Source organism: Mus musculus, chromosome 2 (assembly GCF_000001635.26).
Source record: "Mus musculus strain C57BL/6J chromosome 2, GRCm38.p6 C57BL/6J".
NCBI lineage: Eukaryota > Metazoa > Chordata > Mammalia > Rodentia > Muridae > Mus > Mus musculus.
The window spans coordinates 16,625,407-16,638,124 of NC_000068.7; the positions used below are offsets into that span (position 1 = coordinate 16,625,407).

Sequence of the window (12,718 nt, forward strand, 5' to 3'; positions counted from 1 at the left end):
TTGGGGAATTGAGTCCATTGATATTAAGAGATATTAAGGAAAAATAATTGTTGCTCCCTTTTATTTTTGTTGTTAGAGTTGGCATTCTGTTCTTGTGGCTGTCTTCTTTTTGGTTTGTTGAATGATTACTTTCTTGGTTGTTCTAGGGTGTGATTTCCGTCCTTGTATTGCTTCTTTTCTGTTATTATCCTTTGAAGGGCTGGATTCGTGGAAAGATATTGTGTGAACTTGGTTTTGTCGTGGAATACTTTGGTTTCTCCATCTATGGTAATTGAGAGTTTGGCCGGGTATAGTAGCCTGGGCTGGCATTTGTGTTCTCTTAGTGTCTGTATAACATCTGTCCAGGCTCTTCTGGCTTTCATAGTCTCTGGTGAAAAGTCTGGTGTAATTCTGATAGGCCTTCCTTTATATGTTACTTGACCTTTCTCCCTTACTGCTTTTAATATTCTATCTTTATTTAGTGCATTTGTTGTTCTGATTATTATGTGTCGGGAGGAATTTCTTTTCTGGTCCAGTCTATTTGGAGTTCTGTATGCTTCTTGTATGATCATGGGCATCTCTTTTTTTATGTTTGGGAAGTTTTCTTCTATTATTTTGTTGAAGATATTAGCTGGCCCTTTAAGTTGAAAATCTTCATTCTCATCAATTCCTATTATCCGTAGGTTTGGTCTTCTCATTGTGTCCTGGATTACCTGGATGTTTTGAGTTAGGATCCTTTTGCATTTTGTATTTTCTTTGACTGTTGTGTCGATGTTCTCTATGGAATCTTCTGCACCTGAGATTCTCTCTTCCATTTCTTGTATTCTGTTGCTGATGCTCGCATCTATGGTTCCAGATCTCTTTCCTAGGGTTTCTATCTCCAGCGTTGCCTCGCTTTGGGTTTTCTTTATTGTGTCTACTTCCCCTTTTAGTTCTAGTATGGTTTTGTTCATTTCCATCACCTGTTTGGCTGTGTTTTCCTGCTTTTCTTTAAGAGCCTGTAACTCTTTAGCAGTGCTCTCCTGTAAATCTTTAAGTGACTTATGAAAGTCCTTCTTGATGTCCTCTATCATCATCATGAGAAATGTTTTTAAATCTGGGTCTAGATTTTCGGTTGTGTTGGGGTGCCCAGGACTAGGTGGGGTGGGGGTGCTGCGTTCTGATGATGGTGAGTGGTCTTGATTTCTGTTAGTAGGATTCTTACGTTTGCCTTTCGCCATCTGGTAATCTCTGAAGCTAGCTGTTTTAGTTGTCACTGTTAAGAGCTTGTTCTTCAGGTGACTCTGTTAGCCTCTATGAGCAGACCTGGAGGGTAGCACTCTCCTTAGTTTCAGTGGGCAGAGTATTCTCTGCAGGCAAGCTCTCTTCTTGCAAGGCAGGTACCCAGATATCTGGTGTTCGAACCAGACTCCTGGCAGAAGTTGTGTTCCACTCACTAGAGGTCTTAGGATCACGTGTGGAATCCTGTGTGGGCCCTTGCGGGTGTCAGGCGACTCAGCTGGCAAGGTAGCCGGGGCTCGAGTGGAGTGGAAGGGGTTTGTGCCCCAGATCAAGCCCGGGTAGCCTGCTTCCCTATGTACCGCAGTCTCAAGTTCCACGCGATTGGATTGGGGTAGGCGCTGTGTTCCACTCACCAGAGGTCTTAGGGTCCCGTGGGGAGTCCCGTGTGGGCCCTTGCGGGTGTTGGGCAAGACTCTGCTGTCAAGGTAGCCCGGGGCTCGAGTCTCGAGTCGAGCGGAAGGGCTGGTTATAATTCTATAAGACTGTTATTCTATAATTCAGAAAGACTCTGAAGGATATAATTCTTCTGATATGCAAAGTATTTTCTTTTTAATTATCTCATTTAAACATGAAGTCCTAAGCATATTCAGTAACTACAAGGTTTACCAATGTGCCAAGAAAGACCAATACTCTACATATCCACTCTACAGGGCTATTTCTAGGTATTTTTAAGTAAATTTCATGAGATAGTTTTAAAGATGCCAAAAGAGAAAGAAATCAAGCTTCTTTGAGGGTCACCTTCCAGCTATAGGGAGCTGTCGTTTTAGTCCAATAGACTCTGCTTGATTGCCTTCAAAAAATGGAAATAACAAGCAAGAGAGTTCTACTCGTTCTTTGTGACTGCTGGAGAGAACTAAGGGTGAATGTAACTTGAATATTTTAAAAGCCTACTTTTAATGATGGCTCTTAAAAGCTTTAACCTCCCTTCTAGCCCACCGGCCATCTGAGGTTGTGGAAAGAAAGGATATGGGGGGCTCAGAACTGAACAAAGAATTCTCACCCGAGGAATACCGAATGGCAGAGAAGCACCTGAAAAAAATGTTCAACATCCTTAATCATCAGGGAAATGCAAATTAAAACAACCCTGAGATTCCACCTCACACCAGTCAGAATGGCTAAGATCAAAAATTCAGGTGACAGCAGATGCTGGCGAGGATGTGGAGAAAGAGGAACACTCCTCCATTGTTGTTGGGATTGCAAGCTTGTACAACCACTCTGGAAATCAGTCTGGCAGTTCCTCAGAAAATTGGACATAGTACTACCGGAGGATCCAGCAATACCTCTCCTGGGCATATATCCAGAAGATGTCCCAACCGGTAAGAAGGACACATGCTCCACTATGTTCATAGCACCCTTATTTATAATAGCCAGAAGCTGGAAAGAACCCAGATGCCCCTCAACAGAGGAATGTATACAGAAAATGTGGGACATCTACACAATGGAGTACTACTCAGATATTAAAAGAATGAATTTATGAAATTCCTAGCCAAATGGATGGACCTGGAGGGTATCATCCTGAGTGAGGTAACACATTCACAAAGGAACTCACACAATATGTACTCACTGAGAAGTGGATATTAGCCCCAAACCTAGGATACCCAAGATATAAGATACAATTTGCTAAACATATGAAACTCAAGAAGAATGAAGACTGAAGTGTGGACACTATGCCCCTCCTTAGAATTGGGAACAAAACACCCATGGAAGAAGTTACAGAGACAAAGTTTGGAGCTGAGACAAAAGGATGGACTGAGACTGAGACTGCCATATCCAGGGATCCATCCCATAATCAGCTTCCAAATGCTGACACCATTGCATACACTAGCAAGATTTTATCGAAAGGACCCAGATATAGTTGTCTCTTGTGAGACTATGCCAAGGCCTAGCAAACACATAAGTGGATGCTCACAGTCAGCTATTGGATGGATCACAGGGCTCCCAATGGAGGAGCTAGAGAAAGTACCCAAGGAGCTAAAGGGATCTGCAACCCTATAGGTGGAACAACATTATGAACTAACCAGTACCCCGGAGCTCTCGACTCAAGCTGCATATGTATCAAAAGATGGCCTAGTCGGCCATCACTGCAAAGAGAGGTCCATTGGACAGGCAAACTGTATATGCCCCAGTACAGGGGAACGCCAGGGCCAAAAAAATGGGAATGGGTGGGTAGGGAAGTGGTGGGGGAGGGTATGGGGGACTTTTGGGATAGCATTGGAAATGTAATTGAGGAAAATATGTAATAAAAAATATTAAAAAAAAAAGAAAGAAATGGTTCTTTGGAACAACTCCTCTCTGTGTTTTCTGGAAATCAGCAATTTAGTTCACAGGTCAGCAGCATTCACTCTTCAGATAAGAGTTCGACTATTTTTTAAGAGTTTACACGTGAGTGAATTCTTGCAGCACTTGTCGTTTTGTTTTGTAGCCTGACATTTCTCACTAAGTGTTATTTCTTCATCTCTGCTGTCACAGATGATGACAGATTTGCTTCTTTTTAAGGCTGACTGATTTTCCAGCATGTTTACAAATCATGTTTTCTATCTATTTATGGATATTTTTTATTCCCATATTTGTTACTGTAGATAATACCATAGTAAATACATTAGCTATCCATTCAGCATAGTGATTTTAATCCCTATGGATAGATGAACAAAAAGCAGTTTTCTGGATTGAATAATCATCCTGTTTAAAGGGAAATATCCATACATATATTTTTCCATGGTGACTTACTACTTTACATGTGTATGTGCCCAGTGTTCTTCAGATAACCTAACCCCTTGTTATTATGTAATTACTTCCTTCACTCTTTTTCGTCTGGTGGTTTTTTGTTTGTGTTTCTGTGTGTGTGTGTGTGTGTGTGTGTGTGTGTGTGTGTGTGCTTTGAGACAGGGTTTCTCTGTGTAGCCCTGGCTGTCCTGGAACTCACTTTGTAGACCAGGCTGGTCTGGACCTCAGAAATCCTCCTGCCTCTGTCTCCCAAGTACTGTACTCTTTAGACAGTTATTTTTCTCTTTCCTTTTGGTTATTATTTCTGTGGGATATCTTTTTCTTGACTTTCATTCCCAGTGTTTGTTTGACCCTGAAAGTAATGTAAGTCTTTTGTAGGCAGCATACAATTGGATTTGGGTTAATATTCATTCATTTGTTACATATTTCTTTGATTAAAGTATATAGCCTACACATTGAAAGTGATTACCCATACATAGGCTGGACCAGTAGCTTACTTTCTTCATGATGTACCAGATGCTGTGTGATCACATTGTCCTTTCTTCTTTGGGGTTTTTCCTTTGTTATTTAGTGTTTGTATAGCTGTGTTCACTTTTTTTTTGTCCTACATCTAAGGTAGATTTTTTTTTCCCAATGGTTATCATGAGGCTTATATAAACATCTTGAAGGCATACCAGTCTATTTTAAACTAATAAATTCAGTTGTAAGACTAAAACTGTATACTTGAACTTCCATTTTTCTCAAATTATATGAGATTGATGTTAGCATTGATACATTATTAAATTATTATAGTTGTAGTTTTATACTTTATTTTTGAAATTCCTCTCTCTCTCTCTCTCTCTCTCTCTCTCTCTCTGTTAAAACTTATTACTGTTTCAGCGTTACTGAGACTTGACTAAAATTAATTACCTTCTGCCATTTACTGGACTTTTGACCTTTCCTCTGTGTTCTTGTTATTACTTAGCTTCCCATCAAACCTAAGAATTCTATTCTACTTATCAGATAGTTAGAGTGCTGATGGATTTCTTAACTCTAGTTTCTCTGGAGAAATCGCTTCTGACTCTTCTATGAATATCATCTTTCATGAGTATAGTGTCCTGGATAGCTGTGTCTTCCTGAAAGCATTTCAATAAATCACCATGTTTGTACCTTGTGATGTTTCTGCTCATAGGCTGATGAGCATTTCCTAGAGTTCCTATTTGTTGTTTAGGCTTTGTGAATATCAATGTTCACTCTTCAAATTTAATATTTTCGTCACCATTTTCAGTTTTCATTTCTTCCCTTCTCTGATCCTTTCCTACTCCTCTATGGGAGTATGCATTTACTTGACGACCCTATTGGGCCTTAGCTCTTCCTTCGTTCTTTTAGTCTTCTTGTTCCCTAATGTTGCAATGTTAAATGAGCAATCTTAAAGTTTGCTCAGTCTAACATGTAATTTAATTTCTCTATTGTTTTCCTGATATACATGAGTCATGATTGCTGTTTTGTATCTCAATGGTAAGGTGATTATTTTGATGTTTCCAGCAGACATTTGGTTGATCTCCACTTCTTTTGGTGCTCTTAGTGTTTTATATGGTTACTTTGACATTGTCTGAATTACTTCTTTATTTTTTCCTTTCATTTACTTATTGTCGGTGTATTTGAAGACATTGGTACTCTTTTTAGTCTTGACAGAATAAAAAACAAAACAGAGATTGCTCTTAATTCAGCAAAACCACAACTTTATTTGGTAAACAACATGCAAAAGGGAAGCCCGAGGCCGCCAATTTTACTGTTAGTCCAAAATGAAAGCAGATGATGGTATTGTGATTTTGTCAGTCTTTATCTCCTTATCTATCTACTTCAACTCCTGGTTATCCTTCTGATATTGGGATGATCTACTTTATATTCTCCCATAATTCTGATAATGCCCATTTCATGAAACTAGTTTATGGTATACAGCTTAGTTGCTAGCTGGGACCTTCTCTCACCAAGGAAGTAGATTTTAGAAGTTGTTAATACCCAGTGGGTTCTTAAGCCAATTCAGGGAAGGACTCTATGAGTTTTAACAGATATGTTTTTTTTTAACTTATGAAATGTATTTGATATATTTTACTTTGACAGCTGTTGGAAATTTAACATGAAATATTTGGTGATTGACAATATTATAGGATGTTAGAGACAATCCCATAGATATATTTTAATGTATAATATTTCCTTACTATGCTTTAACTTGACAGCTGATTGGACATTATTATTGGTTCTTTTTGAGGATCCTGTCATTAGCAGCCCCATTTGAATTTTAGAATATGCTTATTAACTGTCTATGTTTCGTGTCCAAACCTACATTTTTCCAATGCACCACAGTGCCTGCCTACTAGAAGCCATTCATCTGAAATCCATCAGGATGCAGTTGTCCTTAGCAAACAGCCACATTTCCAGATAACCAGTCACAACTTTTAAGTTCCAAATTAACCATTGCTGTCCTGCACGCTTTTATTTGAAGTTATGAGTGAACAACAAATAAGCACCTGTCTTAAAGGCCGTAGTTTGACACACATGGAAATCTATTGAGTTATAAAACAGAAAGAAACAATGTAAGCACAATTTGCTCAGTCTTTGTAGTTTATTTCAAGCAACTTTTAACTAGGAATACCCATTTACTCAGTGTGGCTCCTCATGACCAGAACAGGAGCATACCATGCATGAGTTTACTGAGAATTCTGAATGAGAAATTCTTTCTTCTAATTCTGATTTACAGATCTCTTTATTAGTGGGTAGAGATCACAGATACAGAGGCCTTAACAAGAATGACACCGGATATACATAGATGCCATTGTGATCTCTGCTCTAAAGGCAGTGTTTAACTACAAATGTTTGCTACCTTGCAGACATATGGATTGACTCCAACCTTGCCTAAGGACTTAATGAGAATAATGAATGAATGCTAAAGTAGGATATTTTATGTAGCCTTTGCACATCATAGGTTTCTAGAATGTCTAGTGGGCAATAGTCTCCTCATGCTTCCTGATTCAATGACACTTCCAGTTAAGGGCAACACCCTTTGTAGCCAACAGGAAGTTGATATTTTTACAAGGTACTTATTGCATCAGAATGGAAGGAAGTATTACATGGACTATGGACATCAAAGAACATTATTATTCATTGCTTTGTGGCTAAACTCATGTTTACCATATCTCAAAATTTATTGATACATATAAACATATGTTGTACACGTAGGCCTGAGCCAAAACTTTAAAGTCATATAAATATCTCAGTTTACAGTCAATTAATATATATTAGCAGAAATTTAAGTAATTGGTTGACTTTGGCATCTCTCATTCTCCCTTGCCCTCTGTCTCTCTCACTCTCCTTTTCTTCCCCCACGCTTTAGCTTTCTCTTTCTCTCAGTTCCCTGCCACCTTGCCATGTGCTTTCTCTCGCTCCCTCCCACTCTGTGTGTGTATGTGCACACACACACACACACACACACACACAGACACACACACACACGTGCAGTCGAGTGCACTCAGGGGTGGGGGGAGAAGGTTGTTGCTTGTGCCTATTCTACAGGCAAATGAGTAGAGACTTACCCACACTAAGTAGCTTCTCTGCAATTGAATTACATCCCTGCATCTAACTTTTTTACAAATTAAACTCATATCCATTGCTTTTCTTATAAACTAACACCATCCCTCTTCCATTTCACAGATATCAAGGAAGCAAAGCACAGGAAGGTTAAGTAATTTAGTCACACGACAATGAAATAGTTTGAGTTTGCCATGAAACAGAGTCTCCATTTGGGTGCTCTTATCACCAAATTCAGCATCATTTTGTGAATTGCTGTAGAAGAATCAAACTTGCTTATGAAACTATCAAGTTAAAAGGCAGAGTATCCAGAGGCTCAATTAAAAAGGCTGGAATTGAGCTCTAAAGCACAGGTGGTGGAATTTGCAGAGAGAAAGGATTTTTCCTCCTCTAACTGCTTGTTTAGGCTTAAATTCACTGCATGAGAGTGTGGAGTCTGTCAACTCCCATTTAATGACATTTCAAACTTGCTTATGGAACTGCCAATGTTCCTGCAGAGTGGTAGTCTTAAAATGACCTCAAGAGAAGTAAACAGGAATGCCTTTTAACTCTCTGCCCTCTGCAGAACTTGATGCTATTTAGATTTACATCATTTCTAAGCAGCACTAGAGCTCATGGAATTTGAAATAACAACTATGTGAGCTTTGGTAAATAAAACATTATTAAATACTACATTTAATAGACAAAAATAGTACTTCCCAGTTATTACAGAGATGAAGTAAGGTTTTAACATAATGTAATTATCGGTGGCCTATGTATATTAATTGTTCATTTCATTTGTAAAATGTAAAAGTGGTTAATAAGTACATAATAAGGAACTAGGGAGATGACTCTAAATTAAGAGCACTGGCTCAGTGATCTTTTAGAGGAAACAAGTTCAATTCTCAGCACCCATGTGGTAGCTCACAACCTCTGTAACTTCAGTGCCAGTGGATCTGTCACCCTCTTCTAAGCCTTTACAGGCACTGCACATAAGTGGTACATAGATACATATACATATGCAGGCAAAACATACACCTTTTAAAAAGTGGGAAAACAATACATAGTGATTGAATGGGATTTGTTCATTATAAGTATCTAAACTTTCTTACTAAGCCAGCCAATATCACCTGGTATGGCTATGAGAAATTAAATCGGGCTGATTGGAGGGGGTCACAGCACAACTGATGCAATAGCCTTTTTTTCTTTTCTTTTCTTTTTCTTTTCCTTTTTTTTTTTTGAAAGCAATTGGAACTCGCCATACCTTAATCAGTAGATAACAACAGTTGCCAGGATCAATACAGTTGTAGTTGCCAGGATACAGTGAAGTTTGCAAACTTTACAGGGTGCACAAGATTCATGTCTAAGACCAATTGTCCTATTAACTTTCCATGCTTCCTTGACCATTGAGAGAACATACAGAGAAGCACAATGTGGCCTGAATGCTGCACTGACTGAAATAATGCACTGGTGGCTCAGAAACTTGATTGCACGTTGTGCCTGAGGATCCATGAGCTCTAACCTGAAAAACCTATGCTACAAGCTGCTCAAGGCAACTAGGCCAGATCAGCTCCATAGTTCATATGACATTTATTTAAAAGTTTGAAGAAGTTAAAGGGGAGGGCGATCCGATAGGAAGACAGGCAGTCTCGACTAGCTCAGACCCCAGGGAGCTCCCAGACACTGAGCCACCCACCAGGCAGCATATGGGCTTGTTGGAGCCCCACCTCCCCACCCCCCACCTCTGGCACATATATAGCAAAGGACTACCTGTTCTGGCCTCAGTAGAAGATGTGATGTGCCTAATCCTTTAGAGACTTGAGGCCCCAGGGAGGTGGGAGGCCTGGGGGTTAGAACTATCATCACAGGAGGCAAGGGGGATGAGGAATGGGATGAGGAACTGTGCGAGGGGGAGCCAGGAAAGGGGGCAATGGCTGGACTGTAAATAAATGAATAAAATAATAATCATAATAATAACAATAGGCTTACCCCGACCAATTCTCTTAATCAATGGGTAATGTGTACATATTTGAAATCAGATTATTCACACAACTAGAGGCCATATTCAGAAAAGCCTTTAAGCAAGAATAGAATATGATTCAACTTGAGGACTTGAGATGAGGTTTACTACTGGTTACAGCTGAGGGGAAGGGCAATTCAACGTGAAAAATATGCTTGTTTCTCTTATTTCATTCTTGTAGTGAGGATATTTCTCAGAGTCCTGGGACACCTGTAGATAGCAATTCTTATGAGTGACTGAAATTTTTGATCCAATCTTGTAATGAATTAAGGAATCTATCTAATACTGTCCTCCTAAATAGCTACTAAGTATTTTGAAGAAAGCAAGGAAAGATGTTGCTTAAATTAGCATTAAGTGGGGAAAATTAGCTATGTAATAGTAACTTGTCTCTTTGCCATCAAGTTATAGTGATAAAGACCTAAGGCTATAGTCTGTATAACTATGAGTATTTTCAGAAGGCTAGCTGTGGTAACTTGTGTAACTAGTGCATATCCAGTACTGACTTAGTATACTCTGCATTCAGCAAGCTTATACTTCTTTCCTTTCCAAATCCCAGTTGAAATATTTTTTTTAAGATCCATGAGCTAGGCAGCTATGTAGAGCCTTTTGCTAAAAACACTTGTTCTGATTCTTGTTTATTTACAACTACCTTGTTCATTTAAAACTGACAGAAATCAGTTTTCAGTAGAGTCCAAAAACATCAATGCTATTCTTTGGATTAGAAAATAATCATGCACCTGTAAGTTCATTCCTCCCTTTAGTTCCAGAGTTAATCTTCGTGTTGATAGTAGTAAGCATAGGCCATTCAGTGTGGGGGGAGCAATACACAGCCTGTCATAGTGGTTTTATCATTCATTTTGTAAGTGTTATCTACTTATACCACATCTGTTTATTTGTTCATTTATGGTGTGCGTGTGTGTGTGACCTTGGGCTTCCAAAGATGGAAGTCAGGTCACCAGTCTTGAGGGACCTTTACTCATTGCGCCATCTTGCCTGCCTTTCTCTTTCATTTGCATTATAGTTATTGTGTGAGGGGGGATTTTAGTTCCACTTTGTATGGTAAATAAGTTGTTCTATGTGTTCACTTACTTCTTGGGGAATTATTTGAATCTTCTTCATTGAAATATGGAACTTGTATGTCTGAGAAATATTCTGGTCAAAGAAAGTGACAAATCCCTCTGGAACTATGTAGGCACATGTGCATATACCTTGTCTGTTTAAATTATGACAAGAAATCGTTACATATGTATAATCCAAAACAGTTGATCTGGAAGACGATGTGTCTCACAGCAGTTACTAGAGACAGACATGGAAAGGGTAAAGAGGCTGGAGATCTCCTACTGTACCACAGTTAAATCACCTAGCTGAGTGAGCTCAAACAGTAAACATAAACACAAACAGTACATAGTCAGAGACACAGTCAGTGTCCTACAAACAAATAATAAGGTTTGACAGCAATGAACAATACAATGCCTTCAATCTGATTGCTATAAGTACATTCATAAATCCAAATGTTACTGGGTACCTCATAAACACATTTCCAATGTGTGCTATTACTCATCAACAAACAAAACAGAACAAGCAAACAAACAAACAAACAAAAAAACAACAAAAAAAAACCAGTTACAGGAACATGAATAAAGTATCTGAAATGTTGCATGCTGATTTAGTTTCTAGTAATTGCTTCTGTTTTTTGCACACAGTGGGTCTGGAAAATGGCTCCAGCACTTACTTAAAATTTTTTTCATCGCTCTGCTCTTAGTTAAGCAGTCTATTACTACACAGACAGACAATGTGGAGACAGGAAGAAACTACCAAGAGCTCATGCTTTCTTAAAAGGCTCCTTCATGGTCTAATTAAAACATTTACATTCAAGGTTTCATCTGTAAAAGATTTTGTGTGTGTGTTTGTGTGTGTGTGTGTGTGTGTGTGTGTGTATTTTAGTGATTAAATTATAAGTGGATCATAGTGAAGGCAAGAAAAATTAATTACAGATCTTCAAAATGGCTATTTTTTGTGTTTATAATTATGAGGAAGTACATAGGAGGTTACCACTGACAATCTGGAGTGAAATACGATTTAAAAAATCATATCAGCACAGTGTCTTCTAATAGAAAGTAAGCATTTATGATTTTAATAATAAAACATTATTAAATATATTAATAACTACAGATTTACTTTTGCAATGCCTTTTATAGAAATCACAATTTACAACTTGAAATCACAGGACCCAAAATATGCTGATATATTTTTATTCAGACCATAAATGAGATAAAATATTTGACACTTTTTAGGCTTAAATATTACAGATTTCTTTCAAAATATCTTGTTTCTCTTTTTTTTGGTAAAAAATGATCTAAAGGAGTCTCTAGTGATGCAATAATTATCTGAACATTCCGAATGCCTCACCACAAATCTCTTTTTCTGAATTTTATTTTATAATATTGTATGTGCAGGTTTATGTTTATGTTCATTCTTGATTGTGTCTCTATAGATTAATATTAAAATAAGTATTTCTTGAAGTGAATTTTCTCTTAGGCAGATATAAACATTGGTGATCAAAAGCCAGTGTAAGATAAACAATTTGGCATGGATATTTCACAAAGGAAATAAACCTGAAGTGAATAATTGAAAACGTGGAAGGGATGCAAAGCAAGAACTTCTGAAAATTAGTTCAAAGCTCAAGTCCCATAGAATAACTGCTTCTCACTAAGTACCTGCTGAAATAGGTTGGTGCTGAGACCTCACAAAGAAGGGACATTTGTAGGTTTTCAATATTGTACCATCTTATCCACAGATATGTAGACTGCATATTCTTGATATGACCCTAGGATTACAAAGACTCTTACAAGCTGAGACATTTGAATCATGTATTTAGATCCTTTTCAGTTTGTTCTAAGAAAACTAACAAACAAGAGAGTAGATATATCCACTGCCACTTAGAATCTGGGCTCTTTTTAATGCCGGAATTGTATTTTAGGAAAAATTTAATTTTGAAGATGTAGCTCAGGAGAAGATTACTTGCCAACCTCATGTAGGAGATGCTGAGTTTGATCTCCTTACTGCCAACACCAGCAGCAGCATCAACAGCCTCAGCAACAACAAACCAATCCACAAATAAATGTAATGAAAAGAAATTCACCTATAAAAGTGCTTGCAAGTCAGGCT

General features: G+C 38.2%; 1 protein-coding gene across 2 annotated transcripts in view; it reads left to right on the plus strand.

Moving 5' to 3' along the window:
* The window catches only part of Plxdc2 (plexin domain containing 2), a 405,393-nt gene that overhangs the window by 269,667 nt on the left and 123,008 nt on the right, over positions 1 to 12,718 (plus strand). The gene's annotated exons all lie outside the window — the stretch shown is intronic.